We start from the raw sequence: 24,563 nt of genomic DNA, 5'->3' as shown, positions 1-24,563 counted from the left end.
CCCTCCCATCTCCCTCCCCATCCCACCCCTCTAGGTTGATACAGAGCCTCTGTTTGAGTTCCCTGAGTCATACAGCAAATTCCCACTGGCTATCTATTTTACATATGGTAATGTAAGTTTCCATGTATTTTATCTTTGATGTGATGGTAAATGGGATTGTTTCCTTCATTTCTCTTTCTGATTTTTTGTTGTTAGTATATAGGAATGTGACAGATTTCTGTGTATGGACCTATAACTGAATGAACATGGGCTCTTTCCAGCTGTTCCAACAGGTACCCAGCAGTCAGTGCCTGCTCTGAGGAGCTGAAGACTGCTCTCCAGGCGGAGGAACAGAAGGCGAGGTTAGCGATGCCCCAAAGCACTGGGCGGTGGCAGTCAGGAAGCCCAGGCCTCCAGAAGACTCTGCCAGGGAATACGTTCACCTTAGACCCATGATATACCAGCTACTGCTCTTTACCTCCTCTCTGGGTCCTGAGAACTTTATCTGTGAAGTTTTTACCTTCTTTTACCATTTCACAAACTTGTAGAGATTAATTAATTCCCCAGAAATTCCGTTTCTCCAATCATAAGTTGAACGCCATAGATCTGCCCTGCAACCCATTTCAGGTCCCGTAGAGGTGTTCATTTAGAGAAAAGATCAAAATCAAGGACTGCATAAATATAATTTTAGAATAAAACAAATAGAATAAGGAAATAAGGCACAAGATTAAGTTCCTTTGAACATGTGTTTACTGTGCTGCAAATTTTCACAAAGCCTTGTCTTGGGCGCTGAGGATGATCCAAAGATTAAAAGGACATTAGATCCTGAGAGACTGCAGCCCTATAGCAGGAAGGGAAGGACTGGAGAGGGATGGAGGCATATGTGTGTTTGGGGGGAGGGTTACCGCACAGGACTGCAGCCGTCTAGGGTGGGACCAGAGAGAGGTGAGAAATAATTGGGTGGTGGAGACTTAAGAGACTTGGATTCAGTCCCTGGGTTGGGTAGATCCCCTGGAGGAGGGCACTGGCAACCCACTCCAGGATTCTTGCCTGGGGAATCCTATGGACAAAAGAGCCAGTGGGCCAAGGGGTCGCAAAAGAGTCACACACACGAGGGTCCTGAGCACAATTTGCTACATTTGTATGGGGGTCGGGGGTGGGCAGCAGTTCCCACCACCACCACCAAGCAATTTTCTGCAACACCAGCAGGGTGTCCTACAGTTCAATTCAGTTCTGACACTGATGGATGGAGAGAGCATCAGAGCCCACAGGTCAAGGGTTTGGTCTCACAAGACTGCACCCTCCACTCCCCCAGCTACCTCTGCTCCCTTCTCAAGCCTGTCACAAGGCCAGGTTGTCACCTGTGCTTCTGGTCCACCGGCTATAGATGGGGGTTTAAATGACCCCCTCCTTAGGGTCAGTTCACTTGCTAGGGCAGCTCACAGAACTCAGAGAAACACTTTACTTACTAGATCGCCAGTATTTTGAAAGGATATAACTCAGGAAGAGATGGGTGGAGAGAGACGTGGAGCAAGGGTGGGGGAAGGGTGAGGAGCCTCTGGGCCTCTCCAGGGACACTCCCCTCCCTGAATCTTTCTGTGTTCCCCAGCCTGGCTCTCAGAACTATGTCCTTTTGAGTTTTTATGGCAGCTTCATTGCATAGGCATGATTGATTAAATCACGGGTCAGTGGAAACTGATCAACCTCCAGCCCTTCTCTCCTCCCTAGAAGTCAGGGTGTGGGACTGAGCAGTCCAGCCAGTCTCCATCTTTCTGGTGTGATCCAGAAGTCACCTCATTAACATAACAAGACACACTTATGGATCTTATCACTCAGGAAAGTTCAAGGGTTTTAGGAGTTCTGTGCCAGAAATGGAACAAAGACCGAATGTGTATTTTTTATTATAAATCACAATATCATAGAGTGGGATTCAGACAGACCAGGAAAGGCTTTAGGAAAAATAACAAAACCCAAAGTTCTAAGTCAGTAATGGATATAAGATGTGATATGAGACAGGTTGTTTTGGGGGGGGAAAAATGGTATTTAACAATGTTCTTAGCTACTGACAATGCTACTCTAATTAGTTTGAGCATGAAGGGAATTTATTAAAGAATATTAAAACACCCTCAAGAAAGTGAAAGAACAACCTACAGGATGAGAGGAAATATTCTCAAATCATTTTCCATTAAGAGACTTGTTTCCAGGATATAAAAATTAAACACTAAAAGGTAAAATTTAAAAGACAATTAAGAATGGGCAAAGAATGAGGATTGCACAACAATGTGAATAAATGTACTTAATGTGGACAGGGAGGCCTGGTGTGCTGCAATTCATGGGGTCGCAAAGTGTCTGACACGACTGAGCGACTGAACTGAACTGAACTGAACTGTGCACTTAAAACTGATTAAAGTGGTCACTTTTGTGGATTTTTTTAGCAAATTTACAAAAATTCAAATGGATATGGTGCAGAAAGGGGGACCCCTTCCAGGGCCTGAGGGTTGGCTCTTGCCTAACACTGGGAAATGAATTGTTCAGAGAGACCCTCGTGCTGACAAAGCGAGAGCATTTATCGGAACAGGGGCGCACAGGCAGAGAGCAAGAGGGCGAGGTGACCCGGGAGGACTGCCCTGCCTCGTGGCTCGGTCTCAGGTTTTGTGGTGACGGGGTTAGGTGCTGGGCTACCTCTGGCCAGTCATTCTGACTCAGGGCTCTTCCGAGGGGAACAAGCATCAGTCAGGATGGACCCTAGCGAGAAGGATGAACTGGCATCTCCTCTGTCCTTTGGGCCTGTTCTGAGTTCTTCTGGTTGGCGTCAACCTCTTTGTTTCAAGCTCTTTACCAGAAGCTCCTGTTGCAGGGTAACTTGTGCAGGTGGTTACTATGGTGCCTGGCCAGGGCAGGTGGTTTGGGACAGTTCCCCTAACACGTAAAGGATTTTAATAGACATTTTTTCAGAGACGATACACAAATGGTCAAGAAGCACAGGAAAAGATATTCAGCATTATTAGTCATTAGGAAAATGGCAATCAAAACCACAATGAGATACCACTTTATGCCCAGTGGGAAATTAGAACCCTAGCGATAGTGTAACATGGTGTAACTGCTTTGGAAAACAGTCTGGCAGTTCCTCAAACTTTTCAACCTAGAATTACCATATGACTCAGTAATCCTCCTCCTAGATATATACCCAAGAGAAATGAAAATATATGTTCCTACAAAAACTTGCACACAAATGTTTAAACAGCATTATTCATACTAGCCAAAAAGGGAAAACAATCCACTGATGAACCCATAACGAAATGTAGTCTATCCAGACAATGAAATATTATTTGGCAATCCGAGGAATGATGCGCTGATTCGTGCTACAATATGGATAAATCTTAAAAAATTTTTCATCAGTGAAAGAAGCCAAAACCATGAAATGAACCATTCATGGAATGTCCAGAATAGGCAAATCCATAGAGACACAAAGTAGATTAGTTGTGGCTCAGGGCTGGGAGGAGGGGGAAATGGGGCGTGATCACAGGTGATGAAAGTGTCCTGGACTTAGATAGTGGACTTAGATGGTTGCACAACCTTGTGAATATACTAAAAGCCACTGGATTGTACACTTTTTTTTGAAGATTCATTTTTTTAAAAATGGAAGTATAGTTGATTTACAGTGTTGTGTTGCTTTCAGTGTGTAGCAAAGAGATTCAGTCATATACACACATACACACATATATATATCTTGTTGGTTATCTCTTATATATATGGATTACACAGTTTAAATGGATGAATTTTATAGTGTGAATTATATCTCAATAAAGCATTTTTTTTTTCTTTTTTAAGACTATTACATGGCTCAGAGAATCTCCGAGAAATCTAGAGAATTAGACAGAGGTTACCCCACTGAGAACGATGCCTAAATTGTATCACAGGAAGGTTCCAGTGTGAGCCCAGCACTGTTCCTCTGGGCATGCACGTCTTGGACCTTCACCCCTGCTGGCCCTGGGCCTCCATATCTTTCCACCAGATTCCACCACCTCACAGAAAGCAGCTTCCTTAGAGTCTGCTTTCCTATATGGCTTTCACCCAGACTGCAGCCTAGCAACTATCCACCTGACTGCCAGAGCCTAGGCCAGGGTTTCAAGGCCCAGCTGTAAAGGAGGCTGAGAAAGTAGGCTGGACGTGGGCACGAGTCAAACTAATGTCCACTACCCCCAGTTCCCTCAGGGAGTTTGCTGGATAATGATTTTTTTTTTTTAGATTTATTTTTTTTATTTTTTGAGGTCCTATGTGGCTTGCAGGACCTTAGTTCCCCAACCAGGGATCAAATCCAGTCCCCGGCAGCGACAGCACTGAGTCCTAACCACTGGACCTCCAGGGAATTCCCAGGGCAATGATTTTAAAATCACAAAATATTGGAGCGAAGTATTTGAAGCTCATGCGTTCTGACCATTCGGTCCAATGACTAGCACACTGCCAGAGGCAATGGCAATTTCTAGCTCTGTCTGGCCTGACTTGGTAAGATTTGGCAATGTTGATGATCCCTCTCAAACACGTCTCTTCACTGTGTGTCACCCTTCTTGTACCTTCTAATCATCTTTTTTCTTACTTTCCACCCGAATCTGCTCTTTTAGCCACTTAAAACTGGTGTTTCTCTACAACTCCATATTGAATCCCACTAGATAACTTAATTTGCCCTGTGAATGTAATGGGTTGAATTGTGTCCCACTAAAATCCCTATGTTGAAATCCTCACAGCCAGTACCTCAGAATGTGGCTTTATATGCAAATACAATCATTTCAAAATAGACAGAAATAAGGGCAGATGTAACTGGTTACAATGAGTTCATGCTGGAGTGGGGTGGCCTCTAATCCAGCGTCCTGGTGCATGCTGAGTCCCTTCAGTCGTGTCTAATTCTGTGCAACCCTATGGACTGTAACCCACCAGGGAGAGTTGTCCATGGGATTCACCAGGAAAGAAATACTGCAGTGGGTTGCCCTCCTCTAAGGGATCTTCCCGCCCCAGGGATCAAACCTGCGTCTCTTAAGTCTCATCTCTTGCATTGGCAGGCAGACTCTTTACAACTAGCCCCACCTAGGAAGCCCCAATCCAGTATCACTGGTGTTTTCATAGAAAGGGGACAATTGCATGCAGACACACAGGGAGAAGGCCCTGTGATTGAAGTTATGCTGCCACAAGTCAGGAGACTCTCAGAAGCCAGGGGAGAGTCCTGGCACAGATCCTTCCCTGGGGCCCTCAAGGGAGCATGGCTCTGTTCACCCAGTGAACTTGGATCCTTAGCCTCAGAACTGAGACAATACATTTCTGTTGTTAAGCCTCTCCGCTGGTGGTATGGAAGCCCTAACAGATGCTGTGTGTCTCCTTTACTGCTGTGCTTACCTTCTTCTTCTAAGTGGTGTGTGTATGCATGTTCAGGCGCTCAGTTCTGTCCAGCTCTTTGCCACTCTACAGACTAGGGCCCACCAGGCTCCTCTGACGATGGGATTCTCCAGGCAAGAATACTGGGGTGGGTTGCCATTTCTTCCTCCAGGGGATCTTCCGGACCCAGGGATTGAACCAGCGTCTCCTTGCGCCACCTGCATTGGCAGGCAGATTCTTTTACCACTGAGCCACCTGGGAAGCCCTCTTATAAATGGAAAAGGCCCTAAGTTATATTTTTAGCCCATAATATCCCAAATACCGCATAGGTCCATGTGGCAGCCTTGCCGGCTGCGACACTTGCAGTTGAATAGTCCACAGAAACCAGAAACCACTTGTTTCCTCGTCTTCATTTGTCTCTCGGTGAGGGGCACCCTCCATCTACCCCGCTGGCCATGTCAGAAGCCGGAGTGCCTGCCTACAACTCTGCTCCCCCTTGTGTCTTGGCAACAAATCCTAAAGGTTCAACCTGTGGCACATCTTTGGAGGGCTTCTCATCCATCCCAGCCCCACCTCCACTCCTTTCCTAAATTGTCTTCCTTCTAGATGCCTTCCACAACGATCTCTCTGAAAGGCAAATCAAATCAAGTCACTTATTTGCTTTAACATTCTTCAGAAAGGCCTCGCCACGTGCAAAGGTCAGAAATGAGCCAATAAGATCTTTATGATCTGAGTCCTTGCTGTCCTGCATAATCCCGTCTCTCACCATTGCACCTCTCACCTGCTTTCTGCACTCACACAGATGTTCATATCTTCCTCTTCATGCCGCCTGATGCCCGTTCAGTCTTCAAAACTCAATGGCAGCCTCCTCTGGAGAAGCCTGCCTTGATTTCCAGCATGATTCAAAACCCCTTTCAGTGTTCTTGCAACCCTCTTGACATGGACTATTACAGCAATGTCACAACCGCTGAAATCATTGCTTTCCACTTGCGAGTAGAGACCTCAGGCTTTTTTCCGTCAGTGTTTCCCCAGCCTCGTGCCTGGCACAGAGGAGGCACACAAATGTTTCTAGGCGGGAGGAAGGGGAGGGGACGGAGCGGGGAGATTCCCTACATCGATCTAATTTACAGAATAAAATGGAAGACCTTGAGACACAGTAATTTCTCCTCGTTTCCCGCGCTCATTGTCAGAATTTACTTAAAGTAAAAGCAGAGATTTTTTTCCCCTTCTCTCCCTTTGAGGGTTGTGATCGCTTTGAATAATGAGCCTTTCTGTTCTGGAGGCTGGCCCTTTACAGCCGCGTCAAACTGAAGTCATTCCCCCGAAGGGACAGACTTTGCAGCGTGTTTACAGAGCTGGGGGAGGAAGCGTGCGCGGGAGCAGCCCCGAGGACCGCGCCCACCCTTCCCCTGCCCCGGGGCTGCGATCGGCCCTCCCCCGGGAGCCGGCCGCCGAGCCCGCAGTCGGCGCGCAGGGGAAAGCTGTCTGGACCGGGGCGCCGCATTGCGTGCGCTTCGCCTGCCTTTTGTGCGGGGATTAGCGCCGCGCCGGGGCCGGGAAAGCGGCGGGCGCCGGGCGGCGCGTAATCCAGGATTTGCCGGGGCCGCGCGGTTGATAGAAAACAGATGTCTCAGCCCCGGGCCTGAGCACGGGATGGAAGTGACCGACCCGAGAGCCTGTTGGAAGCGAGGACGCCGAGTCCAGGCCCTCGGGGATCCAGCAGAGAGGCGGCGCTCCCTCGGCTCGTCCGTTTTCGCAGCTTCAGCCTAGAGCCCGAAATCGCCGGCGGGTGCGCGGCTTCCCCCGCCGCGGGCCGCGCACGCCGCTCCAGTCGCCGAGCGGGTCGCCGCCGCGCGGTAAGTCGTGGTTGCAGGACGGCCGCCCGCGGGCTGGGCCGGGTCACCCGGAGCCTCCCGTCCGGGCTCCGGCTCGGGGACCGCGGTGCGCGGAGCCGGCGGAGACTCCGCTTCCGGGCCCTGGTCGGCGGGCAGGGGCGGGGGCTGGTGCTGGGGAGCCGGGGACCCGCCGCCCGCCCCGCGCCGGCCCCGCTCTCCGGGGGCCGGGACCCTCCGCCAGCCCGGAAAGGGGCGAGCCCAGCTCGCTTTTCTCGTCAGTTTGCAACTGAGGGAAAAAGATATTCTGTAACCTTACCGCGCGCGATTTAATAACTGTTGAAAAGATGGATTTCCTTCTCTCTGTCTTGTTACATTTCGGTTGTTTTCCTCCAACCAACTCCTGAAACCGGGTTCCTTCCTAATTAGCTTCCACTCTGATCCTCTGCCCTAGTTGATACTGCAAGTCTGGCTTCTTGGAGGAGAGAGATGTTGATTTTTGAGGGTTTTCGGGGCTTTTGTGGGTTGATACCTTCTGAAAATACATGCCCCATGTTAACCGCACGCTGCGGACAAATTCGGTTAAGAGTTGGAGTGGGGAGGAAGGCTGGTCTCATAAAGCGCCTGTCAGATCCCAAGTTTCAATGAACCCTAAATTAGTTTCCACCAATCCCACAGGCAGCTAGTTCTCTCTCCACCCTTCCCCTCCCCTCAGGATTCACCAACCTTAAGAGCAGAGACAGCTTTAGATTCAAATGCTTTTTAAGTGGTTAATATTAAGCACCTAGACATCCAAAGAGTAGGTGAGCCCCTCGGGTGGGAGGGATTATTGTCATAGGAACAACGCTCACCAATGCTTTTTTCCCTCCGTTATATAGTTTTTAGCCTATTTTCTTATAAAAGTTGAGAGTAACTTTTGCATCAGTCTTTAGGATATAGATAGGGTGGGTTTGTTGCGCGACTTGTTGGTGTTTCCCGGTCCTTTCTCAGGGGTTTGAAGATGGACTGTGCTTGCTGGGCTCACTCCCTGTCGTTCTCTTGACCTCCGGTCTCAGATGGGTACGTGATTTCATCCCTGGCAGATTTAGTTGCCTTTGGACTGAAAGGAACAAAAGAGCAGAAATGACTCAGAACCCTTGGGCTACCACAACCTTAACCAAAGATGCAATGATTTGATTGAATTCTTTATGACGCACATTACTTGTTTCCTTCCTCTTCAAATATATCTAGGAATTAAGAGTCAATAATGGACATGAATTTGAGCAAACTCCAGGAGGTAGTGGAGGACAGAGGAGCCTGGCGTGCTGCAGTCCATGGAGTCCCAAAGAGTCAGATACAACCTAGCTGCTGAACAACAAACAACAACAATTTTATAAGAAAACTACCTCCTTCCTCCCTTTAAACCCAGATTTGGTTGAGTAGGGCATGGCCGCTTACCCTAATGAAATGTCTTCATGGTGGAGATAACTCATATTTTGGACTGGGTAGGGGTGGGATTGCACCAGATCTCACTCACGCCCATGTTTGTACATTCTTTTCTGTGGACCCTACCTTTTTCTTTCTACCATTTTTTATACTATCTTATTTAGGTATATACCATGACTCTATTTTGGCTCATGGAATCTAGTATATCGACCTTTTAGAGGCAAGTTTGTTTAGCTGGCTGTGTCCCCTTATCAGTATTAGAACATTTTCCCAAATCCTGCATTTGTTTTCCTGGAAAACTCTTTATCAAACCCTCCATTGGAAATTCCATTGTATCTTTCAAAAGTAAACCTGACCCAGGGATTGAACCAGTGTCTCCTGCATTGCCGGCAAATTCTTTACCATCTGAGCAACCAGGGAAGCCCTGGTTGAATTATTTTTCTTGCATCATCATTTTAATGTTGATTTGCATGGTTTCCTGATTGTCTGGTCAGCGTTTTATTCCTGCTTCATATTGAAACACAAATGGAAAGAACTTCTCACGTTTCTTCACACTGAACAGAGCATACACACTGACCTTTTGTTTGATTTGTCCTTGGGTTGAATTCTGTCCTTGGAATTTCTGTCCACTGCTTACTTTAGAAAGAGGCTGGATATTTACCTTGGGGCTCAGGCATGATACGTTTATTGGCCTTGTCTGAGCAGCAGTAACTCATCACCACTCCAGCTATTTCTTGATAAGAATTCGGCCTACTCAACAGAGATAACCCAATCTGGTAATTGGCACTTTTAAACTGCCATCCTGAAATCCTAAAACCTGGGAAAATAACATGATCAGAACCTTCTCCTTCTCTTATTACTGAAAATGACACTGCTTGGTTTACAATAAATCCATCTTGGATTGTAAATCCCCCAAAGACAACCTTAGTTTGATTTGCACAAGTTCTAAAGGTTGATGCTGGCAACTGTTGGCCAGATGCTTTTGATGCTGCTGCTAATGAGGCAGATAGAAATGGTGATGGTTTTCCTTTGGGGTTTCATGAGAAAATACCTTCGTGGATATCTGTTTGCGAGGCCTCTCTGAGACTGTTATATTAAATATTTTGCATCAGGGCTGAGGCACTGTCATTTTCCGTCACCAGCATTATTTCTTATCCTCTTAGATATCAGACCTTAAGACTGGCCTGCCAGTTGGCAGGTCTAAAAAAGTCAATGCAAGTTATCTAAGAGTTTAGTTTATTTTCTCTGCAAGAAAATGGTAAGTCTTTGATATGGCTAGTATTTGTTCCTAGAGTTAGAAGAATGGGTAAATGCAGCCTTCAGGATAAGTAGCTAGAGAGGAAATGAAGGGGAATAAGTCTAATGACACTGAGCCAATTGTTTACCAGCCACTCAGCTTTTATGTATTTTTGAAGAGTGGAGTGGTAATTCAACCTCAGAAAGTGAGCTTGCTGGCAGATATGAATACTGGCTCCTTGCTATGTAGAACTGTTAGTTTTGCATATCCCTCCTTTTAATCTCATCTTGATCCTAGAACTGAAATATCCTCTCCCTAGAATTTACAATACTTTCTTTTTTTCATAACATACTGGATGTCTGGATGAAATTTATTTAGGCAGAAGAGCTGGCCAGAAAGATTAGGATGTGTCCTCGAGTCAAACAAAAACACTGTGTCGGCCAGCGTCTTTATTCATTTATGACAGTGTAGAAAGTCTCAGATAGAAGCTGTGGAACTGGTTCGCTTCCGCCCTACCTGCAGTAAAATGATCAACATGCAGACTTCTGGCACCAGAGCAATTTGCAGAAATATCCTGGAGGCAGTTGGAGTTCTGGAATTTGATTAGCCATTTAAATCACTGTATCTTTATTGTAAGTGTTTTTCAGGTTTCAGAATGTCTGCTGTTTGAGCAATGTCTTTTTTGGTTTCAGTTGTACTAAACCAAAATATCTAGAGAGGCATAAAGTCTGGCCGACCTGCTTTTCCCCTTCTAGGGTCAGGACTGGCGTTTTAGAACTTTTGATCTTCAAGGATGCTGATTTTAAGGACCAGGAAACAAACAACACAGGAAGGCTCTCAGGTTAAGACTCCTGAAAAGAGAGATCTGACAGAAGACCCAAAATGTGAAAGATTACACCCAGTTTTGTTTTGGAATGTTCTGTCCAATCAAGTAGAAGAAAGGAAAGCTGGTTTTCAAGCCCCATCTGTCAACCAACAGGATTTGTTGAACAAATATTATGTTTCAGACTCACTGCTTTATGATCTAAGAGGTACAATTGTGTAAAAGGCAGAGCATGAGCCTTGAAGGAATTTTCAAGCTTTGGTGGTGCCGTTAGACATCAGTGAGCATCCTTCTCCCACCTGTTCACTGATTTCCTTACCTGGGTAACCAGGTCTAGGGCTGGGCTAGGAGCCCCCTCTATAATTCAGGTCAGATGTCTGCGAGTTGATTCCTTTGGCAGCAAAAGTTGTGTTCTTGGCTTTTCAACAAGACCTGGATAAAGTGACACTTTCTGTCGAGCCCCAATTCGCTACATGGCTCTATTCCTGTGATATCCCTTCCCCAGCCATCAAACAGTTCATTAATATCAAAATAACCCAAAATAGGGACATAGCTATCCTTGAGATTTGCCTTAATTTAGAGGACAGGATCAGGTCTCTTTCATCTTGAAAACAACCTCTCAGACTAAACAAAGACAGAATGTTCTCTTTTGCTGAGCACATGCAATTTATTTAAATTAGTGTTAAATATTCGACCATGGTGTCAAGGCTATATTATAAACCCATCTGAAAAAGAATGAGTTTTCTGGGCCTTCACTGAGGGATTAAAAAAAAAAAAAAGGCATTAGCCACATTGCAGGGGATTTGCATCTTGTTAGCTTGCCGGGATGTCCTCGCTGTTGGACACAGTGGCAGGGCACCTGGCTATCTTTGTAGCTGGGCAGCCTGCCTTAGTTAGAATTCTACTGGGAGTGAAGATAGTGAACTAGAGGCACAGGAGGGGGAAGGGAAAGGGCAGGAACCTGCAGGACTCAAAAGAAGGGAAGCTTGGGGTCAGTTCTGACCCGTCCCTTTTTGTGTAGTTCAAGGTTAACGCAGTTTCCTTTAGTTTTAGTATGTTTTTAATTCAAGTGTAGTTGATTTGCAGGGTTGTGTTCATTTCTGCTGTACAGCAAAGTGATTTAGTTTTGCATATGCATACATATATGTACATTCTTTTTTTTAATATTCTTTTCCATTATGGTTTATCATAGGATATCGAATGTAGTTCTCTGTGCTATAGAGTAGGACCTTGTCTATCCATTCTACCTATAAAAGCTTACATGTGCTAATCCCAACCTCCCACTCCATCCTTCTTCCAAACCCCGCCCCCTTGGCAACCACAAATCCGCTCTCTACGTCCATGATTGGGTTTCTCTTTCGTAGGTTATTGTGTTGTATTTTGATTCCACATGTAAGTGACATGGTGTTTGTCTTCCTGACTTCCTCAGTATGGTGACCTCTAGGTCCATCCGGATTGTTGCAGATGGCCTTGTTTCATTCTTTTTCTGGCTGAGTGCTATTCCATTGCACACGTGTGCCGTGTCTTTCTTTCCATTCACTTGCTGATGGACATGTAGGTTGTTTCCGTATCTTGACTATTGAGAATTTTCTGCTATGACCATGGAGGGGGTGCATGTATCTTTTTGAATTACAGTTTTGTCTGGATATATGCCCAGGGATGGGTTTGTTGGATCATATGGAAATTCTGTGTTTACTTTTCTGGGGGACTTGCATGCTGCTTTCCATAGTGGCTATACCAACTTCCATTCCCAGCAATGTAGAAGGGTTTCCTTTTCTCCACATCCTCTCCAGCATTTATTTGTAGACTTTTTATTTATTTTTAATTATTTTTATTTTTCTGGCTGTGCCTCACAGCTTGTGGGATCTTAGTTCTCCAACCAGGGGCTGAACCCATACTCCCTGACTACCAGGGAATTCCCTGTAGACGCTTTGATGATGGCCATTCTGACGGGTGTGAGGTGATGCCTCACTGTGGTTTTGATTTGCATTTCTCTGATGATTAGGGATGCTGAGCATCTTCTCACGCAGCACAGCTTGCTTTAGTGGCAGCACAGGCTGTCTCGGTGTGCAGTCGTCTCCCTCGTGTTGGTGAGTGAATTGTCTCCTTGTGGAGCTTGGGGCCACTGCCACCCTGGCGTTATTCAGCATATGTCCAGGGCTCCCTCTGCCTACCTCCTGCACTGGATTCTTTTTTTTTTTTATTTAATTTTTATTTTATAATGGAATACAGTTAATTTACAATATTGTGTTAATTTCAGGTGTACAGCAAAGTGATTCATTTATGCACATACATATATACATTATTTTTCAGATCATATTCCCGTATAGGTTATTATAGAATATTGAGTAGAGTTCCCTGGGCTATACAGTAGGTCCTTGCTGTTTATCTATTATCTATTTTATATATACTAGTGTGAACAGTAAGTCCCCTACATATTAAGTTCATTTTGAGAGTGCATTTGCAAGTCCAGTTGGTTTTGTAAGTCCAACAAAGTTAGCTTGGGTACCCAAGCAACACAGTGGGCTATACAGTACTGTACGGTAATAGTTTTTATAATAATTTTCACACAAATAATACATGAAAATGCAAAATTTTTTTTAAATCTTACAGTGCAATACCTTGAAATGTTCAGTCGTACAGTACAACAGCTGACACACAGAGTCGGACATTGAGTAAACAGGCAAGAAGTTACTGATTGGCGGGGGCAGGGGAGGGTGGGAGATGGTAGAGCTGAAGGGCCATCAGCAACCAGAAATGAAGGGCAAGCTGCAATTTCATGCCTGACATTGTTGGAATGTGTGATCACATCTTTGAAAGTTCACAACTTGACTGTAGGTAGGGGACTTATTATATATGTTAATCCCAAACTCCTAATTTATCCCTCCCCCTATCTTTCCCCTTTGTAGCCATATTGTGTGAGTCTGTTTCTATTTTGTAAGTACATTCATGTGAATCTTTTTTTTTTAAGATTCCACATGTGATATCATATGATATTTGTCTTTGACTTACTTCACTGAGTATGATCATCCATCCATGCTGCTGCAGATGGCATTATTTCATTCTTTTTTATAGCTGAGTAATATTCCATTGTGCCACATCTTTATCCATTCCTCTGCTGATGGACTCTTAGGTTATTTCCATGTCTTGGCTATTGCAAATAGTGCTGAGATGAACACTGGAATGTATGTATCATTTAGAATTATGGTTTTCTCTGGAGGTATGCCCAAGAGTGGAATTGCTGGATCATATAGTAGCTCTGTTTCTAGTTTTTAAGAAACCTCCATACTAGTCTCCATAATAGTTGTGTTAATTTACAGTCCCACCAGCATTTACTGTTTGTAGACATTTTGATGATGGCCATTCTGACCAGTATGAAGTGACACCTCGGTTTGATTTGCATTTCTCTACTAATTAGCGATACTGAGCTTCTTTAAGTGTGCTTTTTGACCATCTCTTTGTCTTCTTTGGAGAAATGCCTGTTTAGATCTTCCTGCATTGGATTCTGCTTATGAAAAGCAAAATAATTGCCAGATTAGTCAAAGAAGGAGATAATAAAAGTGAGCCTCTTAAGGAATGTGAGCACAATCCTGGAAACCCCCCTTCTTTTAGCATGACCAGTCAGAAGTTACCCACGGGAAGTGGATAAAAAGACACTCAGATAGGTTGAATGTTTGTGTCTTGATAGCAACAGAACAGAAATGGCAAAACTTACATGTCTTTCTCTGGTAAATCGTAGCCAACGATGAAACCACTGATCAAGGGAAAACTTAACAAATAGTTACAGAATGTAGCCTCCAGACCTGGTGCCACGAAGAAGTCTTTTTTCACAGTTATTTCCATTTCAGAGAAGCAGTGCCCATAAGCCTGTTGTGCCACACACTCTACAACAAATGAGCCTGAGATGACAGATACTTTCTTTCATCCCAGATCACACAGAAGTCACACAGTCCTGCTGTACAAGGCAGTGATGTGACTGGGTGTCATTTGCTTACAGGAAGGATGAGCAGAGGCTAACGGGCGCCGGGGTGTGTGTGTGTGTGTGTGTGTGTGTGTGTGTGTGTGAGGGGGGGTCTTCTCTGCTGTTTTTGCCTATTTTCAGCAATCAAGTAGCAATTACCCTTCAAGTGTCCTTGATCCCCTTCCTCCCCAAACATCTCAGTCCAGAAATCTGAAGTACAAAGTAATTGATGCCTAAAGGCTACAACCACTGGAAGCTGCCCACCCCCCGCCCCCCCCAACAACACGAGAAGATCTAGGAGCTTGAAACAGGAAGAAGTGGGAGGGTGGGAGAGGGAGGGAGTCTGTGCAAAGTATTCCTTTTTTCCCTGTGACATTTACTCTAATGTTTCTGCTTCAGCTCCAGACCCCACAGGGGAGGTATGTTTTATTCATTTTTAAAATGATCTCATTGAAAGAAAAAAATCAGTTGGCCCTCTCTGGGATTTCCTCTATAAGGCTTTTACTTGTAGTCCACCTAACTGCTTAAACAAAATTTCTGAATTTTTAATAAGCATCTATTATAGATCAAATTCATACTACTTTCTAAAAAGCCTTTGCATGTCAAGAATGGGAAATAATTAAGAATTTGCTTTGAATAGTTAAAAGCAGTTTCTGTAATGGGAGAGGGCCAGACATGTTGAGTTATGAAATTCTGAACTCCATCTGCATGGGAGCTGGTTTTCATTTGTAACGTAGTACAAGATATTCTTGGCATGTTTGGGGCTCATTCCACACAGGATGCTCCATGCTGGAACTAAATCTAAGTAGAACTAAATAGATTTCTTTTCTTAGATATTTTTCCGAAACCATTTCCTCTCCATCAAGTCCCTTGGATACAGGCATTCACCAAAGCGCTGCTGGATCTGGGTCTTTCAGTATCAGTCTGCATTATTCAGCCATTCAGCGGGGACCTGTTGATAGGGGGTCAGTAGGGACAGGAGGTCACCAACAGACCAGAGGGATGGAGTCACTCCCAGTGGAGACGCTCAGACCTCCTACTTGTCTCCTAGATCTATTTTCCAGGCTGTAGAGACCCAGGGCCCAGTTTTCTGAATTTTGCACATAAAAAACAGCTGCAATACTTACTACTAATGTGCAGTCTGTATTTGGCATCTGGAACTTCAGACCGACCACGCAAAATTGTTGGCCAAAGTTTAAAGTTTGTGAAACAAATACCAAAGGTGAAGTGAAAGAAGGAAAGCTAATTTAATCCCTTTTAAAAAGAAACATTAAATTAAGAAAAACAAGTCTAAATTCATATGGCTGGGGAAAGATTGCTGGTCTGGGAACACGAATACTCACCAAACGCATTGACTCCATGTAACACCGCAGCGCGTCTTCTTTGGAAATTGGACTTTGGCTCTTTTGATATGCTCATGGAATGGACCATACTGAGATTCTAAATTGACAGAGGTTGACTTGCTTTTTTTAAAATATTTATTTATTTGACTCTGCTGGGTCTTGGTTGAGGCATGTGAGATCTAGTTCCTTGACCTGAATAGAACCCACGCCCCCTGATCTGGAAGCTTGGAGTCTTAGCCACTGGACCACCGGGGAAGTCCTCAACCTGCTTTATGTATTTCAGGCATTTTTCGCAATTCTTGATTAGCTCTCAGTCATAAAACCAGTAGAACTAAATGACCAAATAAAACCAGAATGCAACGTTAAACCTCTTGACTTGGGGATGACCCATTAGCTGTGGATTTATTGCACCAGAGCTGTGTGTCAGGGACTGTCAGTTGTCTTCCGAGAGCCTGCATGCCCTCAGGGAGACTGAGGTGACCGCACACCGTCTGTCTTTTCTTTATGAAGATAACCCTGCTGACCCCCTGGACCTGCTTTGTGGCTTGCTCCATCCTTCCTCCCGCTCTGTTAGCTGTGAAGTTTATTGCCGCTGTGGCACAGACTTAGAAGAGCCCGCTCACTTGGCTCAACCCCATAATTTCCTCAGCAGTGCAGCTAACTAGCTGAGCTAACCTGGCGGTGTGATGATAATGATTTAATTTCACATTTGAGCAAATCTTCACCTTTTAAAAATCACTTTCATGTAAATTGTTCCACCTTATCTTTACAAGGACTCTGAGAAGTAACATTTTAGAGGTAAGGAAGTCCAGTGACTTTTCAAGGTAAGGAAGAGTTTGCACTCACAGCTTCGATGTTCCTCATTGACCCAAATGCTCAGTAATGTCTGATCAGATGTTATATAATAAAATAATGGAAGAATTGCGGGAAGCTCTGGTCAAAAACATGTTTTATTGAGTAAACAAATCTAGGGAGGTGTCTGGAAAAGTGATTTCCAATAGGGACTTACAATTTAACTCAAATATTAACTTAAAATTTAAGACCTGAGAGCATCACACAAGAAGCCGTTAGGGAACTGTGTGGACAAGCTGTGATGGGGTGTCCGTTTATAAGATATAAGACTTGACAATGGGAGTTTAGAGAAGGGGAAAAGGCAATCGGCGGAAAGACCAGTGACACTGTAACAGCGGGAGAGAGACTGATGCTGCAGGCTAAAGAATGTGCGAGGTTTTGATGGCAGAGAGAAGCAGATGGGGGACATCGCAAGCAAAGGTGGAGAGCCATTTCCAGATCACGACTAGAGGGAGACACGTCTGATTGGTGCGGAGACTGACCCGAAGGCCGAAGGAGGGAACTTGCGGGAATAAAGGTTGAATGGGGAGGGAGGGGTCTAATTAAAGATCTTTAAGGCCAAACAGAGACGTGGCAGAGAATGTGTGGGCAGGGCTGGCCCCTTCTGGGGAGTGGGAGTGAGCCTCTGGCTCCCAGCAGCCGCAGGCTTCCTTGGCTTACGGACAGGGCTCTCTCCGTGTCTTCACGTTGTCTTCCTTCTCTGTGTCCAAACTGCCTTTTTTTTTTTTTTAATTTTATAAGGACATCAGACATATTAGGAGCTTCCTTGGTAGCTCAGCTGGTAAGAATCCACCTGCAATGCAGGAGACCTGGGTTCAGTCCCTGGGTTGGGAAGATCCCTTGGAGGAGGGGATGGCTACCTTCTCCAGTATTCTTGCCGGGAGAATCCCATGGACAGAGGAGCCTGGCAGGCTATAGTCCATGGGGTTGCAAAGAGTCAGACACCACAGAAGCGACTGAACGCGCACACACCAGATATATTGCATTAGGGTCCACCTGACAGCTTCATTTTCACCTTATCACCTCTGTGAAGATCTGTTTCCAAATAAGGTCATATTCTGAGCTGCTGCTGCTGCTGCTGCTGCTGCTGCTAAGTCGCTTCAGTCGTGTCTGACTCTGTGCTACCCCATAGACGGTAGCCCACCAGGCTCCCCCGTCCCTGGGATTCTCCAGGTGAGAACACTGGAGTGGGTTGCCATTTCCTTCTCCAATGCATGAAAGTGAAAAATGAAAGAGAAGTTGCTCAGTCGTGTCCGACTCTTTGTGACCCCATGGACTGCAGCCTACCAGGCTCCTCCATCCATGGGATTTTCCAGGCAAGAGTACTGGAGTGGGCTGCCATTGCCTTCTCCGAATCTGAGATACTAGGGGACTTCAGAAACATAATCTTTTGTGGGGAGGGGGGTGGGAGACGCAGTTCAACACATAACGGGAGCCTTTAAAGAATCTTGAGCTGCAGAGCAAGAGGGGAAATGTTATTTTAGTAAAGAGACAAAGAACAGAACACACAGTACGCTGAGGGCAAGAGAGAGAGATACAGATGTGGAGCAAAGGCTGGAGAAAAAATTAGGTGAGACCTACATTGGACTGCAAGGAGAGCCAACCAGTCCATCCTAAAGGAGATCAGTCCTGGGTGTTCATTGGAAGGACTGATGCTGAAGCTGAAACTCCAATACTTTGGCTACCTCATGCAAAATGTAGACTCTTTGGAAAAGACCCTGTTGCTGGGAGGGATTGAGGGCAGGAGGAGAAGTGGACAACAGAGGATGAGATGGCTGGATGGCATCACCGACTCTACGGACATGAGTTTGGGTGAACTCCGGGAGTTGGTGATGGACAGGGAGGCCTGGCGTGCTGAGATTCATGGGATCGCAAAAAATCGGACGCGACTGAACTGAACAGACGTATCAAAGGAGTATGTGAACAGCTTTCAGGAGTAGAAGTGATAATCATTTTAGAACATGGCAGTTCACAGAGCCTTTCTGCTGTGCTACATGCGTTGATCTTGATGAGCGTGTCTGGAATCCCAGGGCTCTGGCCTGGGAGGAGGACCAGCGGGGAAGTCATCCACACCAGTGAGGGCAGCTGTGTGTGCCACATGTGAGGCAGTGACAGGGCGGAGGCACCTGCAGGTCACGGGGGACCCAAGCCAGCTGTCCTCTCTCTCAATGTGGATTTGGACGTCAAGTGCATGCACACTGGCCTCTGACCCAGGAGACGACGGGGTGAGATACCCGAGGGGACGGACACACAGGGGAGAGTGGTGGGCTTGGAATTCTGGCATTGCTCATGGAAAGCAGCAGCGTGTAAAGAGGTAGAGGAGAGGCAGCAAGGTTCTGAAGAGACAGTTTCAGCGCCACGTACTTTAGAGGAGACTGGGAGAGAGTTGACAGGGGCTCAGCCTGGGGAAGACTTGGATTTCTGTTGTTCTTCAACTGCTCAGTCATGTCCGATTCTTGAGACCCCATGAACTGCAACACGCCGGGCTTCCTTGTCCTCACCATCTCCTGGAGCTTGTTCAAACCCATGTTCATCGAGTCGGTGATGCCATCCATCATCTCATCCTCTGTCATCCCCTTCTCCTCCTGCCCCCAATCCCTCCCAGCATCAGGGTCTTTTCCAATGAGTCAGCTCTTCACATCAGGTGGTCAAAGTATTGGAGTTTCATTCTTCAGCATCAGTCCTTCCAATGAATATTCAGGGTTGATGAATTCATTGGAGAGAGCAAGTGTCAAGCAGGAGATGGTGAGAAACAAGATGGTAGCCACAGGGCAGTAGGATTCAGAAAACGGTTGGGGCTTTTATTTTGAAGTCAGTTTTTTTTAAGATGCTGATTATGAATAGAAACCACCACCACCACCACCGAAAACACCACAATCAAGATAGAGAACAGATTCTGCTCCCCTAACATTCTGTCCTACTGAGGGACTTTCTGAGAGGAAACCGGGGTCCATATAGTCAAAGCTGTGGTTTTTTCAGTAGTCATGTAGAGATGTGAGAGTTGGACCATAAAGAATGGATGCTTTCCAAATTTGGTGCTGGGGAAGACTCTTGAGAGTCCCTTGGCCAATCAATCAAGCCAATCAATCTTAAGTAAATCAACCCTGAATACTCATTGGAAGGACTGATGCTGAAGCTCCAATACTTTGGCTACCTGATGGGAATAGCCAACTCAATGGAAAAGACCCTTATGCTGGGGAAAATTAAGGGCAGGAGGAGAAGGGGGCGACAGAAGAAATGAGATGGTTGGATGGCATCACTGGATGGACATGAACTTGGGCAAACTCTGGGAGATGGTGATGGACAAGGAAGCCTGGCATGCTGCATGGGGTCATGGAGAGGTGGACATGACTTGGCAACTCAACAACAACAGGGTTTGTTTGAACTTAGAAGGGAGGGAAATTATGTTAAAGGAGAAAATGATGGCAGTAAAGAAGAATGAAGGGTTAACTGAGAGATTGAGACCCTGGAGCCACTCAGAAGGGTTTAATTCTGCTGAAAAGGAACACTCCTCTCTTCCTATGGAGCAGCAGGAAGAGTATGTATATTCAGGTTCTGTGATATATTTGGGGAGTGGATTCTTACAGTCCTGCCAGCAGAATTATTTCCTGCTGAGCAAGATGTTAAATGCCATATTCCATAAGTTCCCCCTTGGAGGTATGATTTCCTGTTGCAATTACTGTCTGCAAGAATTACATCAAAGGGAAGGGCAGGCACAGGGCTGGTTTGCTGTGGGCTGTGTGCCCACAGTGTGCTGCCACTGGATACTGTAGCAACTTTAGAGCTAACAACTCCATCGTTCTCCAAAGTCAAGGCCTCAGCATCTTTTCCTGTCCCATACAGTGGAAACACTTGGCAGCCAAAAAAAGCTTCCATCCCCATAAACGTGTGTTGCAGCCAAGGGATGACTCACTGCCGAAGGGCTGGCTCCCACAGACATGTCCTCGGGGTGTAATTTGGCGCAAGAGATTCACGTCTCATCGTGTTACGCTTTTGGCCCAGAATCACCCTGCAGGGGATTCGCTCCTGTGGTCTGGGGTGTGGCTGAGCCTGCTCCTCACCTTTGTGGTCCCATCTCAGCCGCCTGATTCAGGTGCAGGAGGCAGTAGGTGGTACAGCTGTTCTCAAACTGTGGGTTTCATGAGCAGGTTACGAATCAAGCTGTCAGTTGCAGGCAGCCTACTTAAAAAAAGAAACAGGGTGGAAGACAGCAGGGAACTAAGTGTGACATCACGAAACTTTTGTTTTAGTGAAAAAGCTGTGTCTGTACTGGATCCCCATGTAAGATCTGTTTGAACTGTGGATCACTGTCACAAACGTGTGGGAGACTGAGGTGCGGTATTAGTCCCTCACTAATAATGTGGCCCTTCGCAGGTCAGCTAATGTCTTTGTGGCTTCGTTGGAGCCGTAGTCTGTAAAATGGGCATGTTAGTAATAACAATATCTGTTTCATAGGATTGTTGAAAAGATTAAAGAGAAAATGTGTGCAGAGCATTATGGACTGCTCCTGGTTAATAGTCCACAATTATGATACTTTCTTTTTCTGCCTAGATCTGTAGCCCAGACCTTTGTTTCCTACCCAGACCTTTCTTCTGAGACTGGAACTATGAACCCAACAGTCCAAACTGGAACTCATCAGCACCTTCTCTCTCCAAGCCACCCGCTCCCCCCACCCGCCCCAGCCCCCAATTGCCCCATTCCCCTGCCCCGAAACACACAGGCTCCTCTGCTCTGGAATCCACTCTTCTACGAGAGGGGCCATCACTGCCCTCTTGGGCTGTCTGAGCATCATCTTACTTGTTCTTCCAGGAGCAGAATTCTAGCCCAGGTCCCCATCATCCCTTGCTGGGCTAGTGAGAGTCTGCCCACTGTCTTACCCTGCTCACCACACTTTGCCTCTTGGGTATCCATCCGTCCCTTCCAGGCTGTCCTGTGTGTACGTCTTCAGTGGCTCTCATGGATTCCAAGTTAGCGTTCACACCGTTCAGCATACAAAGCGAGGTCCATCGCGTCCTGGACCTCATCTCTCCCTACCCTCGTCTCTCCCACTCAGCCTCGTGCTTCACACAGACTGCCTGGTGAGCTTCTTCTGCCCAGGCATGCATGCATGCTTTGAGGTCTCTTGTGCCTAGAATGCTTGCTCCACCTTTCTATTCTACAACTTTTACGTGTCATTTGGGCTCAAGGTTGGTTTTCAAAAGAGAAACACTTAGGTTTGAATCCCCTAGTCAATAGTTAACAGCTGTGTGATTTTTTTTTTAAGTACTAAAAATAATTTTTATTTTGTTTTTCAAGTTGTTTGGGTTGCTTTATTATTATTATTTTTTTAATTGGAAATTGAAAGTGGAAGTGTTAGTCACTCTGTCATCTTTGACTCTTTTTGACTCCACAGACCATAGCCCACCAGGCTCCTTTGTCCATGGAATTCTCCAGGCGAGAATACTGGAGTGGGTTGCCATTCCCTTCTCCAGGGGATCTTCCCAGGCCAGAGATCAAACCCAGGTCTCATGCATTGCAGGCAGATTCTTTACCATCTCAGCCACCAGGAAGCCCATTTTATATGCAATATAGTTGATTTACAACACTCTGTTAGTTTCATGTGTACAGCAAAGTGATTTATACACAAATACATATATTTATATGTATTCTTTTTCAGGTTCTTTTTCCATATAGGTTGTTACAGAATGTTGAGCAGAGCTCCCTGTGCTATACAGTTGGTTATTTTTGATTATTGTTTTTATATATAATAGTGTATATGTTAATCCCAATAGCTGTGTGATTCTGAGAAGCAAACTTCTGAGACACTTGAAGTCAGTTTATGCATCTGTAAAATGGGAATAGCAATGTCTCCCTCATAGAGTTGTAAGGATTAAATGAATGATTGTGTATAAAGAACAATGCCTGGCACACATACTAAGTGCTTAATGAATAAATGGCTGTTCACTGTTGATTTAATATAATTATCATTATAATTATATAACAATATAATTGTTTATTTAATATAAATTTTTAATTAAAATTCAGTTTACCTCCTCTGGAGCAGAGCTTCTCGAAGACCCGAACGTGTCTGGTTGTCCAAGATTAATGTCTGCACCAGCTGTTCCTTCTGACCAATCACCCTTCCCATTCTTCTTCCCGCAACCATCCCTCAGTACTTGCAGGTACCTGACGATATAGTGACATTCATAAATGTATCCTTGACGACTGAGTGGATGTAATTACTTCCTGACTGGTGTTCCTGCCGGCTCTCTTTCAGGAAACTCGTTCTGTTCACTGCAGCTGGATTAGTTCTCTTAGAGTCCCGCCATTTACCTGTGCTTCTCATATTCTCCAGTCACTGTTCTCTGCCAACACCAGCAGTTAGGACCATCCCCGAGACGGCTTCTGCTTAGTGTTCCAGACTTTCCTGTTTTCCCCACCTTATGCCGTGCGCTCGCGCCGCCTGTGTGCTCCTGCATGCTGGCTCTTTCTGCCTGGGAGCACGGAACACCTTGGCTGCCGACTTTGCCCCTCATCTTTACCTCTCACCATCCCACAGACCCCGTGAGGCCTCCTTCAGTGTCACTGCACGGCAATCGTAGAACCTCTTCTGACCCTTTCTTTTTTTTAAATTTTATTCCTTTATTCTGTGTGGGTGGTGCTGGGTCTTCATCGCTGCGCACAGGGCTTTCTCTCATTGCAGCGAGTAGGCTCCTCTGGCCCTGGGCGCCCGGCCCCCGTGGGTGTGGAGCAGGGGCTTCCTTGTTCTGCAGCAAGTGGGATCTTCTGGGACCGAAGATCAAACTTGTGTCCCTTGCGTTGGCAGGCAGATTCCTCTCCACTGTGTAATCAGAAAGTCCCTCTGATCCATTTTTTATTTTTTATTTTATTTACTTTTAAATTTTTTTAAAATTAATTTATTTGTATTTATTTACTTGGCTGCTCTGGATCTTAGTTGTGGCACTCAGGATGTTCAATCCTTAGTTGTGGCATGTGGGATCTAGTTCCCTGACCAAGGATGGAACCTGGGCTCCCTGCATTGGAAGCCCAGAGTCTTAACCACTGGACCACCAGAGAAGTCCCTGATCCGTTTTTTAAATAAACAAAAGCGAATTTGTTCCATCCTCTTTTGCACCCTCGACTATCTGCTGTGATTTGCAAACTCTCTCCTGGAGAAGGTTGTCGATTGTCCTCTATTCAGCAGCTTATCTGCATATTTGGTTTTGACAGCAAGCTTATTGAGCCCAAGAATTGGGTCTTAAACTTCTATGTAAACTTTACAGCATCTGGAACATCAAGTTGCTTGTCATTTCTCTTGTTTGAGAGAATGAACAGAAATGAGAATCAGCCAGACTGGGCCCTCTGCCTGTTTGCTGCTTTATCTTTGGGGGTTGGTGTAGGAGAGATTAGAGTTTAACTCTTGCCTTTGGACTCTTAAATATAATTCATCTAGCTGTACATTGGCACCATGTTATAACCACATTGTACTAGGTGTCAATAAACATGTTTGATGAATTAATGATTAATGGGTGGTTCGGTTGCTTTTAGAACTAATATACCTTCAGGTCTACTGTTCATGGTCCTTAGTGACTTAGGAGCATACATACTAATAAAACTGAGTAAGAGTCAAAGTATATGAAATGTGACGCTGTTAATACACACATACGTTGTGGGGTGGTAGTAGTATATGCTTATATACATGTATATACTCTATATTGGGTTTCCCACGTGGCTCAGTGGTAAAGAACTGCCTGCCAGTAGAGGA

General features: G+C 45.5%; 1 protein-coding gene across 4 annotated transcripts in view; it reads left to right on the top strand.

The window, feature by feature from the left end:
- TRIM2 (tripartite motif containing 2) overlaps positions 1-24,563 on the top strand; it is a 126,451-nt gene that overhangs the window by 12,084 nt on the left and 89,804 nt on the right. The gene's annotated exons all lie outside the window — the stretch shown is intronic.

Source organism: Oryx dammah, unplaced genomic scaffold, assembly GCF_014754425.2.
Source record: "Oryx dammah isolate SB20612 unplaced genomic scaffold, SCBI_Odam_1.1 HiC_scaffold_12, whole genome shotgun sequence".
NCBI lineage: Eukaryota > Metazoa > Chordata > Mammalia > Artiodactyla > Bovidae > Oryx > Oryx dammah.
Note: the sequence above shows the minus strand (reverse complement) of the source record. Positions and strands in the feature narration are given on the sequence as shown.